Source organism: Varroa jacobsoni, unplaced genomic scaffold (genome assembly GCF_002532875.2).
Source record: "Varroa jacobsoni isolate VJ856 unplaced genomic scaffold, vjacob_1.0 scaffold_700, whole genome shotgun sequence".
NCBI lineage: Eukaryota > Metazoa > Arthropoda > Arachnida > Mesostigmata > Varroidae > Varroa > Varroa jacobsoni.
Genome location: NW_019213602.1, coordinates 223,721 through 238,828, shown reverse-complemented (window position 1 = coordinate 238,828; position 15,108 = coordinate 223,721).

The following is a 15,108-nucleotide window of genomic DNA, read 5'->3' as shown; positions in this document are numbered from 1 at the left end:
CACGGACGACGTTGGACGATAACAACAGTGGCCGCAATAATACTAGCAACAAACAGAATAGCTACCACGGGAAGGGGCGTTAGCGATGGCGGTTTGCCGAGCACGGCCAAGTGCTTCCCCTAACGGCCGTTCTCCCACAGCAGCAGCAGGTGCAGGCGTGAACGGCTGCTGAGTACCAACGTGCTTACAATACGCGCCAATAGCAGTTGGCCGGCTTCAAAAGGGATCACTGATACAGGACGCCTCAAAGACGTAAGCTATCGCCAGTCTTTTTGTTATTCTGTCCGTTTGACAGAATGTATACCTGTTATCGTCTGGAACTGCTGACCATATTGTCGTCGCTGTTATTGTGACGGCGCCTATGGAGCCTTTCGCTACCGTCTCCGGGCGTCGCAAGGGCAGTGGTCGCGGAATTCGAGGCGGCCGCAGCGAAAACAACAACAGAAAATCACGCACTACGTAGGGCGCGTCATGACAATGCACTACCGTTCACTGCCCTGGCCCACTGCTGCCATTGATTCTGTACCAACAGCAAACTACGCGAAGGGCTGAGAGACTAACTGACGAGAATTCATCAATGCACGCTTGTCCCTAGAATATACGAATACACCAACAGCCAGCAACATTATCCACAATTATCATGTCATATATATCTAGATAAACGAATATAAAATATTAGATAATTCGATGTTGGAGGTTGCCTCGGATGAAGGATGCGACGAGGCCATTCGAACAAAAAAGACAATCCATATACAATAGCTAGAAACTAATGGTTTGTGACAGCCACGTAGAGTAGAGGATCAATCTTGAAGCTGTCCTCCCACGATCGAGCTGTCGTATATAACTGTTGGCTAGCGTTTCACCAATTAGCAAGCTGAATGAAAAGCAAAGCAGGGGTATTTACATACGTGTATTTTTAAGCGATACTTTGCGATTATTCTCGTACATGTATCTGCTACATAGTTTACATCACCTTCATGTCCATATTTGCAACGATCGAAATCATCTCATCCATTAAACGCATCATTTGTCTGATCAATAACGTCAATGCCGACCAGCTCACGCTAGTAGCCGGCGAGAAGTCGGATCTACCGTATACGTATATCGGTAGTCTTGCTTCGCAGCAGATAATCTATTCTTCATAGGAACTTACGCAGGAAATAAATGGGAGATAATGCATGAAAACAAATAATAATGACGGCAGGCGAAAAATCAACCGGCTGATATTAAGGCGATGGGGCAGACGCACAGGTATCACAAGTGCTAACAGTGACGTTAAGTAGTTACTGAAGATTTCGTCGACCTTAGAGTAAACAGTTTAAAATCCCACCAACAAATCCTTTACGTGACAATACAATGTTTTGACTGTGTTGTTGGAGAAGTTCCAGAACTTCTAAGTCAGAAACATGTATATGTACATTATGAATGTAAGTTAGAAATGCTATATTCGTCCTGTGACAAATTTGACCGCTGTTACCCTGAACCCGATACGGCATGCTTCGTCAATACCATATGCCACAAACAAAGTAGCCTGCTAGTTATAATGCACATCTATTCTAGCAGTAATAGGGTTTACTCACCATCTTCAACGGAGGAGTTTATAAGGGTTACGAACCACTAAGTAGTGGTCACTGAGCGCGATACAAATCACTGAGGTGATGATGTGCCACTGTATACCAATATATGACTTTTCCCTGTTCCTTTTCCTGTTTTGATGAGAGGACTTAGCCAGCAATCGCACAAGACATTGTCGACTTTGCTTCTCCTGGCAAAAGTTTATATGCAAATAAAAAAAGACCAATCGACGCTGTACTATAAACCCCCGGGCAGTTTTCTTTGCTGCTACAGCGGTGCCTCGCACCGGGCAGAACCAGCGATAGGTAAGGGGTACCCTATTTTTTCAGCAATGGCCTTCTTTCACTAAACAATAACCGTTAACGTATTATTGATCCTCATCGATCATGGGCTTCCACTTCGACCGTTGTCACTCCCGAGGCGTCGAGACGATCCAAGAACACACTTTCACAAAGAAATAGAATAAAGACGACGACAACACATTGATAACACTATTAACCTATGTACTTAAATATTTTTTGTATATCTATAGAAATGTAGATCTGCCGTGAAACGCCACTTCATTTGTTACGGGTCACACAGTCGCGCCTTTTGCAGCCGCGTCTTGAATTTTTACTGCGACTGCAGCAGCCGCTGCTGTCGTCATCTACGTTGTATTTTTGCTATTACGCGATACCCCGACCGTTGTGATCGCTGACGGCTGCGTCATCAAGCCGAAGTCAACCCCAGACCTGTTGATCCTAATCAGACTTTTCACCCCTGCCTTCAGTGTATTCGGTTCTGGTAAAGCACCGTTCTTTACGTTGCGCGGCTCTTATTTGTCTTGCTTCGATTTCTTATGCTCGACCTTTTTGGCATCACCTACACTTTATCGTATTATTATAAGCATTATTATTCATATCATTGTTATTATTATCGTGGAAATAAAAGACAACTGGCAACAAAGCCTCAAGGCAACGTCGATAAGAGGTGTTGTATAAGAATAGTTGTCGTAGAACTTAGAACTTATAGTAGGTGTCACGTTCCTGACGGACAATGCTGACCCAATGAATATAGAGAATTGATCTATATTTACATGACGTATATAGATTTCTTTCCTTATATACACTTCCGTTCACTAATACACAACAAACACAGAAAACACACAATAGCCACCCACAATGTAGCATGTACGAGTAGAAACAGCAGTAGCGTAAGGTCCTAGTTTTCTTGAAGACCTCTGGAAGCCGCTATCTTTCTCTCCTTCGTTCTTTTTTTTCGGTGGTCTTTCTTGACACTCACAACCTTTCCTTATTCCTTTGTCAAAAACAGCTGAAGGCGTAGACGAGGGTATACGACGAAATAGCAGCGTTCGAGAGGCGACAACTATCTCCTGTTAGGTTGTACGGGAAGAGTTTCATTATGATACGGTTGTTTTCAGGACGAATACGATTTGCAGGCGGCGGCGGCGGTGGGGGGTAACATCACCTCCGCGGTAGCAGCAGCAGGAGCAACAACAATTATAAAAGATCCTTATACATTTGTAATAATGAGGCACTATACTTTGCAGATACTCGTCAACGAACTGTCGATTCAAGTTGATGGGACACTTCGGGCTTCGCGTTGCTTTCGAAAACTTTTTTTGGACATGCCTTGAACAACTATTCAAACGGGTTCCTCATCTCCCCGTCCGCGATAATACCGAGCATTGTCTTTTCTGCGCTTTCCACAATCTGGAACTCTTCCCCAGATAGCTGCGACTATGACTGTTTGTGCAAGACCCAACGCTTCACAGAGATACGTTGCTTGCTTCCCTCTTGCGCCTTCCTACAGCGGCCACTACGCGAGTTCACTGTCGTGACCGACTCGTCATAGTAGTGGTAGTAATAGAAGTGTTCGGCGTCTGTTGCTTCGCCGGAGCTCTCCCCGCGTCGCATGGCGTCCCGTTGCCTTCTTAATGGGAGATCGCTCGCGCCTTAGTTCGTTTACTTTGTTGGAGTTTGTCAGCTAGTAGATACTTGCACACGTTGACGTGCGCCCGTTTCACAAACACGCCTCGAGTTGACACGCACACACACAACCTTGTCGCGTTTCCTTCTCGTTTTAAAACATTTCGCTATTTCCTCGTATTCTGTTGCTTATAATACCCACCGCTCTCGCTGACTGCGCGTCTCTCTTTCGCTTTCTCTCTCTTTCTCTTCTTCGATGTTCTCGCCCGTTACCTCTTGAAAGGGGGGTTGATTGGATGGATTCGGCCTTTAGTAACAGCAATAGACTCGTGTTGCCAATTTTTCCTAATGTCAACACACTAAACGCTACCTTACTAAACGACGTCCTCGTCGTATTCCTAGAAAAAAGAATGCTAGACGTTGTTGCAGTTCGCGCTTTCCTGCTACGAGTTGCGCTTCGGTTGCGGCCAAGGCTGTTTATGCCGCTAACGTTTTTATTGTCTGTTGTCAATGCATATCCCTTGCGCAGCCATCTTCCTAGTTGTTGTCGTCGGAGGAGGCGACGGTGGCGTCGTAGTCGTAGTAATAGTGAGTGAATGTTACGCGATGTCGCTCGTTCGTATTCGACTCGATTTGTGGTAGCGGCGGCGGCGGCGGCGGCGGCGGCGGCCGTTGTCTTTTCTCTCGCCTAAATCGACCGTGGATAGAGTGCCGTTGCGAGGAGCATGGCAGGACGATAATGACTCTTCGGACTCTGGCCGCTGTGAGCGCAATGACGACGGTTGAAGAGTACGAGAAAGACTGGCTGTTGCAAATGACAATCAGCTACGGACAGGTCATCGCAGATGCTGTAGCGAAGGCTCTTGCTTTGTACGTCATTCTACGATCTTCATTCGAATGTCTTCACCGTATCTCTCTCCGTATTGGCGCTGCTGTTATCGTCTATCGAATGGGGTCCTCCTTAATGGTGCGACATTTAGTAGCGCTTGTAAAGATGCCGTTAGTTACGATGATCGTCGGCTGATTGTCACCCGTAAGGTCCTATTCCTACGGTGATCTTGCTATAAAAAGAATCGTTCCAGCAACTTCCTCAGCGTAGCACTGATGATTTCTTTCATCTTTTTGTTGGCGAGCACTTCCGTTATTAGATCAACTTGGACGCTCACAGGTTTTCGCTGTATGCCTTTTGTCGCTAACTGGGTTACACCTATTGTGTACAGTTGAACATTTGTAACGGCAGCTAGTGAACCATACAAATCTTTCACTGCTCTCTTTTGTACAGCCGTTATTGCGATACTGTTTCATTCACTACGTATGTTTAGGCCATGGACGACGCATTGATGACGCGACTGCTTTGTTCTAAGCAGCACCTTACTTCTGGCACCGCCGTCATTGCTGGGATACGAGTCTGCTCACGGCATGATTGATCCGCTCGAGTTGACGTTGACGCCTCTTCGCCTAGGAGAACTTTTCACCGCAAAGAACAAGAAGCTGTTTTCACCAGCGGCGGTCATGGCGCCGGCCGCCAACGTATGTCAACCCGATTCGAAAGCTGGTTGCGTGACGTTTTCGACGCCTATTTGTGCGCACTGCCAATATTGGCTGTCCTTGTTGGTTGCCGCAGTTTTAGCGTCAACAGTGTAGCCATCGTAGCGATAGCGTTAGCCGTTACGGAAACGCTAACGTAAACTTGCCCCGCTAGAGTACGCCAGCTGTTTGCGCTCGCGTCTCGTCGCTAACAGCTTGGCTGGAATAATAAAGCGAGATGGCTATTGTTCTGTGACCACCAAACTATATGTGAATGTTGCCGCTGCGCGTTCTAGGTAACGCCACAGATACACAGATTCTGCCCGAGACAATTTTTATCTATTGCTTCTCTAACTACATATCTGACTTGTAGTCGCGACTCGTAACGTAACAACTACGTTGGCGTTTCCCAAAGTTTAAAAAATTTAATGACCGATTGGCAGACCGCTACTGCGGCGTCCGTTACTCTTGACTTCCAACTATATATAATATAGTTTATAGTGTACACTTTCCTGGAACTCAACAATGCCCAGCCAGGGCATTGTGTGGCGCTCTAATTTTCTACAATAGCAATACTTCTCACTGGAAATTATCCTACTGCTACGACAATAGAACAAACGCAGTGAATGGTCGTATAACACAACATCATTTGATCAGTGGCATCAGCAGATATGCACGGGTCGTACGAACGTACCGCTACAAACCAAATAAAACCTGCTTTCGCTGTTCAGGTAATTAGCCAGAAATTACGGTAGTGTCTCTGTAGATTTCGAGCATCGACCACGGGACGACAGAGCAGCGTGTTTGTCGTGCTGCGCCATATCAACGAAAACAACATCAATAATATATAGTCCCTGCCTGAATGATTGTTTTTGTTTGTCTACCTAGATTTGGTTTTTCATGTATTTCGTTTACATTTTTTTTTTTCAAGATTCTATCTGTCATTCGATGTTCGTTCATGTTTTGGCTTCTCTGGGCTGTTTCGCAGCGGCGGTCACACACGTTCTGGTGTTTTGCCTTAGCTGTTCCGTCCGTTACGAATACTGTTCCTTTTTATTCGGGCCTTTTTGGGAAGCACCGCCTCTAGACCCCAGACCTTTTTCGCAGGTTGATACAGCAACTAATATATGGCAACGTCTAACTGTGGCTACCCGAAAAGAAGAGAGGTCGTAGTTATTTGACAACGACAAAGGTCCGGCTTCAAGTTCACTTAGCAGCGAACTCCTGACAACACGCCACCACCGACCATGGCGGTCTAACAGGCTGGATGTACAGCATTAAAGTACCACTGACTCCCGCTACTCTGCTGACCTTTGTTTCGTGAAATTGAATTTGCTGCGATCGTAGAGCCCTAGCAATCGCATTAGTAGTAACGGCGACAACTGCTATATCTGCGACGCGGTCCACGAAACGCTATTTAGCAATGGCGTCTCGTAGAAGTACGTCCAGCTCATATTGGTGTCGTTGTCTATTGACTTAGAATGCAGTTGATATAGTCAAGTGTCATGCTCATATCGGTGGCAGTGGTAGCCGGAGAATTTATTGAGTTGCCATTGTTTACTCCCGCCGTTTAGACGAATTTCTTGCCTGCTGCTTTATACTCCAGAGTCGGTTGGCTGGCCCACTAACTGTCCTGCACGATATCATGCACAGCCACAAGCTACGAGGAAAGTGAGTCTGTGCTGTTCACTAACGACAATGAAAGCTGCATATAACTGCGTTTAAAGCTGATTCAACTTAGCTGGGCTCGCTGGCTTTCGTCTTGGAACAATCCACTAGTCGGCTAAAAGTAGCAGCGGCGTCGCTGTCACTCCAGCCGTAACAACCTAGTGAGCACGCAATGCTGGCGCTCCGTTTCAACGCGCTAAGTTTTCAGTTTCTCCACGTCGCCGACCATCTCTAGCGCTGGCGCGACCCGTCGCACACAAACTGTTCACTTATCTGGGTTTGTTGTTGCCAATCTGTTACTCGCGCTTGCTCTCGGTCACTCGCAGGCGAAAACGACAGACGCGGAGTCCAGTAGAGGGGAGCGAAGCATCGGGTAGAAGAGCACGGCCGTACCGCCACCGAGGGCCACTTCCAACTGCTGCCGCCTTTGCAGTTGCGTGGACGTCACTAGCACGGTTGCCATTAGTAGCGCGACGACCACCGGCTGCCGCTGCGGCTCATGTCGCCGTGGCCAGTGTACCATCTCCATCAGCGCCACTGCTACTCTGTGCCAGCGGCTGCCGCCGCTGACGCTCTCCAATCTATTTTTAGACCGTACCTTCTCAAGCGCCGCGAGGCAGCGCCGAACCAGAGAGCACTGCTGCTGCCGTGTGGCGGCAGCGGCGGCGGAGGTGGCCCTCCGCCGCTCGCGCCGCGTCGGGGCCGGCCGCCGCTGCCGTGCAGCAGCAAAGAGGCAGCAGCAGCGGTCGTCACCGGCTGCTGCTGCTGCCGCCGCCGTCGCCGCCGCCGCCGCCGCCGCCGCCGCTAGTAGAGCGCGCGGCTTGCTTAGGCTCTACCAGGCATGGCGCGAGAGCCTCTCGAGAGCCTGATGACCCTTCTCCCTCGGTTGAGTCTGCACCGTTAGAGGAAACGACGACCAGCGTTATCACAACGGAACCGTCCCGACACAGCAGCTAGCCATCACGGCTCGTGTGTTATAGTTGTTGTCTAGGATATAATATTATAGAATCGTACACATACAGCAGCGGCCTGGTAGGCAGGACAGTTGCTACCACAGGCCACAGATGGCAGATATAAAGGCAGACTGTAGCCTTTATGGGCGCCAACCTAATGCAAGAGGGACAATTGTCGTTGGCTGGGCGAATCTCTGCCAGTAAACTGTGGCCGCAGAGCAACGCTGCGCGATGGTCACGCGTCGAAGGTGACGACGATCATCGCGGTAATTAGGGACGGCACGCCGCCGTGTGGCACCATAGCGTTGTTGTTTAAAGATGAATTAACGCTGAAAGTTACGAGGAATACGATAAAGGCAACAATAAAAAGTAGTTCGATCGGAAAAATAACATACAAAGCCGGGCCGAGTACATTAACAGGTGGGAAGGCAGACGAGCAGGGGCGGGCCGACAATCGTTCGTGGTAATAGAAGGGGCTCGAATACAATGATTACAAACTAGTATGCGAAAAAGAGATGACGGAAGCGAACAAGTAGTAAACTCTGAAGGTTACGAAAGGTCTGCTAAACAGATACAAGGAAATGAAAATTACATACAGTGGACTGACAACAGGAACAAAGATGAGGATACTCGCATCATGGAACTCAGGATCAAGATGAAAAGAGTCTGTATCCTAACCGTTTTACTATTAATAGTATACCTATTCGTATAACGATAGACATGAAGACGCCGATTTGTTATTTGCTCGTCAAAAATCACAAGAGGTTCCTTTTATGGCTTTAAATTAAAACACGATTGTGTTTATCACCCCTCTTATTCGTACGGAATAGAACGTCTAGAGCTTGGTCATAAATAATAATAATCTAAAAAATTCAATAATAATAATTTTAAAAAATCTGTGTCCTTTTCAAACATCGAGCCCGCAACTTCATGTGTTTGTAGGTGTGATACATCTGTACGTCATTTCCACATATAATAGTAGTATGCGTATATATGGGGTGATTTCTTCCTCATTGGAAATACATAATCCACATCACAGATTAGTTATATTGGGAACCCAATGTTTGGGTAAACAGCCGGGCAAACAGACGACAGAGCCGTCATTTTCAAACGACTAAACAATGTTTACTCCTCAATTAGCCTGTTTATGCCACCTAGGGCGCTTGTGGACATACAGATAACCCTCGGCAGGACACGTCCCCGAGGTTGGAAGAATGACTAAATTCCCCCCTGCGAATGCAGACAGATTCGTAGGAGCAAAAATATTAAGCTATTTTCGGAAGACACAACAACAAAGATGAAAACTAAACAAGCATACGGTGGCAACCATGAATAGTTATCCACAATAACTTAATAGTAGATTAACTTATCGAGCGGCGCCGTGGTGGCTTTCAAGTTAACTTTCGCCACCTGCCACGTGCCCTGTTCGGCACTAGAAGGAGCTTGACGTCTGTCTATCTGGGTTGGAGGAAATTGGACGAAGCTCCTGCAATACTCTATATGCCTTGAAGATTGACATTATCGGCGCGGCAGAGAGGTGGCTATTAGGGTCTAGATAACAGTGGCTAAAAATACTCGAGCATCTGATTCTCTATCTATAGTCCAACTGCTGAGGCGTAAATCTGTAGGCCCAGTTTTATTTTTAACCTACATTACATCGTATTTACAGGCGGACAGACAATCAACTTAAGCTAAATCTCTAGCGCCATATAAACATACGCCACGTCTCCTTTAAGAAAGCCCAGACATTTTCTGATAATCTTATATTCGTCGTCTTCCGTCAAATAGAAATCATTGATTTGAACAAATAAAACTGCAAATCATCATAAATTGATTTGGCAGTGATTGTACCGCCAGGATCACAATAGAAATAGAGACACAATTGTTCAGTTCCCATAGTAGGTACATTGTAGAAGCCTGTTATTGTATTTCTTCACACCATCGTATAGCATCAACCTCATCAATCAACGTATCTACCTTTTAGAAGAGGTTTTATCAGAAATTTTCAATCTAGATCACCTTCGTCACGTTCAATTGAAATCAGCCTGTTAAGTTCTTCACAGAACCCGTTTTCTACATACGTCTGAGTATGGTGGACCGTTTGTTGTTTGCCGGCAGAAAATCAGTACGTTGGCTAAGGCCATACGCAAATAAACCTCATTGTTAATTCGCTTTGTAATACAAATTGGCTTTGCCTACCTGTGTCTCGCTTGTTACTATCAATTCAATTTTCGATAAACTATTTATTTTGTAGGAAAAAATAATCAATAAGCCAGTCTGCGGCCTGGCGCTAATAAAATCACCTTCGTATAAACTTTCACACAAATTTATTACGCATGATCTATTCAACGGGGCAATCAAACGTAATATCATCATCGATACATCTTCCTCTTTCAGAGGGAACTGTTATTCAAAAAAAAAAAAAGAAGAACATCGTTCCCTGCCGTCACTTGCGTAACATGTGTGTGTGTGTTATGTAAAAACAATTCACACGGCTCGTGTGGCTTCTCTATCGCCAAGATATATGTTATTTTATATGCATATGTATCTGTTTTTCGTATGAGCATATTTGTATCCAAAATATATTCACAGCCAGCGATCCCTCTTATTTTGCAGCTATTCATGCGCCGGGACCTGTTAGCCGAACACATAATATTAACGAATTCCAATTTTGATAGTGTATTTCTGGATATATTACGAAACTGTACCAACTATCAATTAGCCAAAAAGGAAGACCCCGGGGGCATTAGATCAATTGGCAGTAGACAAACATAGCATTGGCGCCATGTGGTACACTGTTGTTAAAAAAGGAAAAGGCTGGTACTGAATCTAGGCTGCATCTTGTATTTTTTACATGAATTTTATTGGTAAGACTAATAGAAATGCCATGTAATTACTTGTATCAGCCGAAGTCAAATGTCATATTAACTATGAGATTAGTATGAAATAAACACTGAAGCTTGAACGTAGGGCGAATGATGCGCGAGTGCTTGTCATGGCAACATCACCGGGCAGCTTGTCGGAGCAATCCTTTAACCAACAATGATGGCCAGCCTGTATCCTGAATGTATCTAATGCTGGTTAGAGCTGCAGGGATATATCGGCAAAGTATCACCATTTGAATAGAAAGAAAAAGAACGGTCCAGTCCAAATTATGCCGGTGGATCTTTTGGCCAACGTACGCCCACGGTGACACGGCAGCCATGTGTCCGGTTACCGCTCTGGCTGGCTAGAGCAGTTGGTAGGGAAAAGAGAATCACTGAAAACGTATTCTTTAACCAATAGACAATGATAAATTTACTCCAGGAAAAGTATGGTCGAAGGCTATTCCCTCAAACGACTAAACAAGATCATATCAATAACGAATAGCTAATGCAGAAAGGACCCCTGCAAAAGTGAAGCTAAAAAGCTCAACAATTTTAGATAATAGTATTTGTGGGTAATCAACAAAAGAAATGGTAAAAAAGATTTCATCTATTATTTGAAGCTTCGGAGAAATTAAGCATAAGGTCCATGACGAGCACAAATAGTAAATAAGGTAGAAATTTTCCCAAGCAGCTCCATACTAATACTATGCAGTAAAAAAAAAAAACATCTATTCATTCATATTGTAATCACACAGCCGTCAATTATTGGTTATAATTGTCTGAACGCTATTTACGGCGCAGGTTAGAAGCTGCACTTTGCAGCTGCACAAACCCAGCGTGTGGCTCTAGTTGTCGTCTTCCTCAGCAAAAATGAATTACTATTTGAATATATGACCCGGTCTGACCCGATAAAAAGTACGACCTAATTGTGTCAGCATTAGTAATACTAAAATTTTTTGCACAACGTCTGCCATTCCAGATATTTCTTTCCGTTCCGCAACGCTGGTGTTCGATAGAAGGTACCACGCTGGCAGCTGGCCAGTATCGAGTCCTCGCCTACTATATTTAAATCACATCCATCTGCATGTCACAATACGGTAAGGGTGAGGTAATTATTTATTGTTAGGTACTATCAGTTGACTGATGTGCAGCAAAGGAACCCAGATTTACAGCTAACCAGAAATGGAGTTCCTTTTCGAAATAGAAGCATGTTCACCGTTAAATTAGGTGCTTCATCAACTATCTTTCTGAGGGCGTCCTTTTTTTGCTTTTATCATGAACTTACATGTCCGCATGATAGAATACTTGCAGTGTAAATGTGTCGATAAAATTTGACTCGTAGAATTTTATTCGATAAAGCACGGATTTCCTCTTCAAAACACGGTAAATAATGAAAGCAAGGATTAAGTCCTCCTCTTTCAGGGGACTCGGTTGGCCCAATACGCCCGTATAAAGAGGCGGATAACGAACTTTTGGCGCCAGAGGCTTTCGCCACCATCCATTGCAGTTTACGCTGATTCCGAACGATGGCAAAATACGAGCTGTGTGTCTCTCCGTTTATCTGCCGGTCTGTCCTCGCAGCCGTACAAACACTGACCGCCACTGCAGCGGCCGCGCAGGCCGCTTTGACCGACAACCCGTGGCTGAGGGTAATAACTGGGAGAGATGTTCAGAGCGAAAGATAGGCGACCAATAACAAAAATATGCTATTTTTGGAGACTCGCAAGGTACTCGTTTGGGAAGGCGGTGACCGTCGCGGCGGCCGCAGCGGCTACCGAGGCCGTCCAAGGTCGCACGCTTGCTTGCCCCGTTTTCCTTGCTTCCGACCTGGAAAATGAGATGTCACGCAGGCGCCGGGGGTTGGGTCAAAGCGATGGAGGATGATGTGGGGTTAGGGACGATAGGCAAAGTGCAGGATGGTGCAGGTGTCGATTGAGGGTGACGTCGAGAAGTGGGCGAAAATGGACGGCGACGCTGTCACGTGGAGAAAACCCTCCGAGAAACACACAGGTGCGGGACACGTTCCCGATCTCCCACGGCCATGGGGCTCCCTCGAGCTTTCTGACACTGGCTCTGGAAAGCATTTTGCGACCAGCTGGGCTAGCTGGGGACTTAGCAGAACTTCAGCGAGCTTTTGCATTATGAAACCGGTTACATTTCGGTCGAACTACAATCGGCGCCAGTCGCCGCCTAATCAGACAACGTGACCCATAAACGACGCATGGCGCCTTCCCCCATGTCGGCGACGGCCTACCACAGTCGACTGGACACTGACACAGTACAGAAGCCAACGATCAGTCCGAGCGGATAGATTTGTACACCGCTGCTATCCAGTAGCATGGATGGTTGAAGCTGGCTAGGGTACCTTTCATTTTGACACACAGAAATGTTCGTACATCTGTAAACTGTACGTATTTATATAGGTCATATAACACGCTACTCGAGACATACTCCAGTGTATTTTGAGGCACCGTGCAAGATTACGGAAGAAAGAATACTCGACAATGCTCGTACAGAACAAACGTTACGACGCATCCATTGATTGTCCCAGAGATCAGGCTCCTTTAGCAATACAGGACAAATATACAAAAAAGAAAAAAATAATACGATCTAGAATTAAATGAACTCTATATATTATTTTGAACGATGAAAAATTAACGTAAGTAGATGATTTCATCACGTCTCCAATTTAATGTGAGCGGTCATAGACCATATTTATTATTATTTTTACTTATTATTAAGCTTAGTTATTAGGACTATGGCTAATACTAAATAACAAAACAGTATAATTTTTTCTAGTAGCAGTATTCTGGGTGTCCTTTTCCCTATTATCATCTTAGTGATTGTTTATGAGATGAAACCGTTTAGGCTAGCAGATATCGCCAAATTATATCGCCGAGATTGGTACGAATAACTCACTAGCAGCGACTTAAGCAAGACTACGCGTCTACATGTGTATCTAGTAGGCCAAGTGGCCTAATCAGGCAGGACATTTTCAACTGAAATTGTTCGCTCTGCAAACGGCTACTACATAATAAGCTGTATTGTGTTAGCGTACTTGCGCTAGTCGGGTGTCTGGCTATATTGTAATTTTACCCTTTATCCACTATAGACCGCAGTGAATTTGTGCCAGTCACCTATATAATGGCGTATTTTGAACCTAGCTTTACTTAAACTACTATAGATCTATCCTTCAGCGATACCTTAACTAGGTGTTATTATTTTCGATACTTTAGAAAACAGTGAACATACTCATCGTTTGGCGAAAAAATCACCTATAGCTATCACCTCTACAATAAAGGTCGAGAGTATGGTATCAAACCTTTTACGAATACGAGTCGACTGAAGCACATATTGACAAGTTGAAATTAAAGTAACAATAGATAGATAGCATAGATACTCGAATTGGTGTCTTAACCGTGTTGCGACTCAATCTGTGCTTTTTTTTTAAAATACAATCAGTGTAATTAGCAAAATTTCACAATGTCAACGTCTATCAACTGTAACATACAAATACACAATGGAATTGTCGAAATTTCTATTTCTAAGACAGATTTAACGTTTCTCTTTTCGTCGGCCGGTCTAAGCTAAGCATATTTGAACCGACCTTAGGGTACCCACGGTCTCGGACGTCCACTTACTTGGATCGGGGAGAGAATACTGAGCCTTGCCGTCTTTACATGACTCGTGTATGAAGCAGTAGATTTTAAAGATGCCAGCTCGTTGATTTAACTTGTGCGTAGTTTACGTCATCGGTTAATTAGCAAGGCACATAATCCCCCAAAGCCGACACTGATTTTTTTCCACTAGGAGAAAAATATGACGTTTTTCGGTTCTCTGTCACAGAAAAACAGCGGCTTCACGGCAGTCGTTAGGTAAGAAGCAAGACGCAGGACAAACTTTCGTGCCCATCTTATGTATATTTTAGCATTATACGAATGACACAGTATAAATGAAGTTTTACTAAATTTTGAGTAGTGACCATTAAAATTGAGCTATCGAAAAGGGAATAAAATAGCCAAAATGTATGTACGTACGAATATATACGTACATTTAAAGGATAATTCCAACTGAAACGAGGTGGTAACCTGAACGGCTAAGCTCGAACAGGCAGAAGTCGCTAATTCAAGCTTCGCCCTCGAGTGCTTGTAGCGTCAAACGAGAGTGACCTACTGCACTGGCTGTGTGATAAAACAAAGCAAGTTCCGACTATTTTTAATTCCGTGTTAAATGAGCTACAAGTAAAATGTATGGCTGTGTTAACGTTGATGGAAACAACAGTACCTACTGAATTTCTAGTAATCCGAACCTTAAAAATATTGCCCAATTTTTGTCTCAATTTCCCGTCAGCCAGCATTTTGTTAGATAGGTCGATGTTCGGTTTAAACAAACAGGTAGATAAGGCTACTGGGCAGTTAACTCACTTAAATCTACACTCACTCTGGAAAAAAAATACAAGTTTTACCGGACATTTTACCACGCTTATAAATCCGATCGATAAACTTTGAAGTTCCCAAACTTTTAGGAGCAGGTTTTAATATCTAACTTATCTTGTAGAAACGGCGAAGTCATTTGGGAAAAAAATCTGTT